Here is a 270-nt window from a genome sequence, read left to right as displayed (position 1 = left end):
TTGTTTAGACGGCCATTTTGGATTTTTGCACGTGGCAGTATTTGTTTTTAAAGTTTTTTGTTTAGACGGCCATTTTGGGTTTCTGCACGTGGCAGTATTTGTTTCTAAAGTTTTTTGTTCAGATGGCCAATTTAGATTATTGCATTTGTCAGCCTTGGCCTCTAAGATTTCCTCCTCTGAACTAGTTGATGACTCATTTTTTTTTGGCTCTTGTAGAGCCTTAAGGTTGTTTTTCTTTTTTAGTTTTTTAGCTTTTTTGGGTTTTGTCTC

This window comes from Tupaia chinensis, unplaced genomic scaffold (assembly GCF_000334495.1).
Source record: "Tupaia chinensis unplaced genomic scaffold, TupChi_1.0 Scaffold000130_1, whole genome shotgun sequence".
NCBI classification, from domain to species: Eukaryota; Metazoa; Chordata; class Mammalia; order Scandentia; family Tupaiidae; genus Tupaia; species Tupaia belangeri.
The sequence above is the reverse complement of the archived record's forward strand: the minus strand, read 5'-3'. Positions refer to the sequence as shown.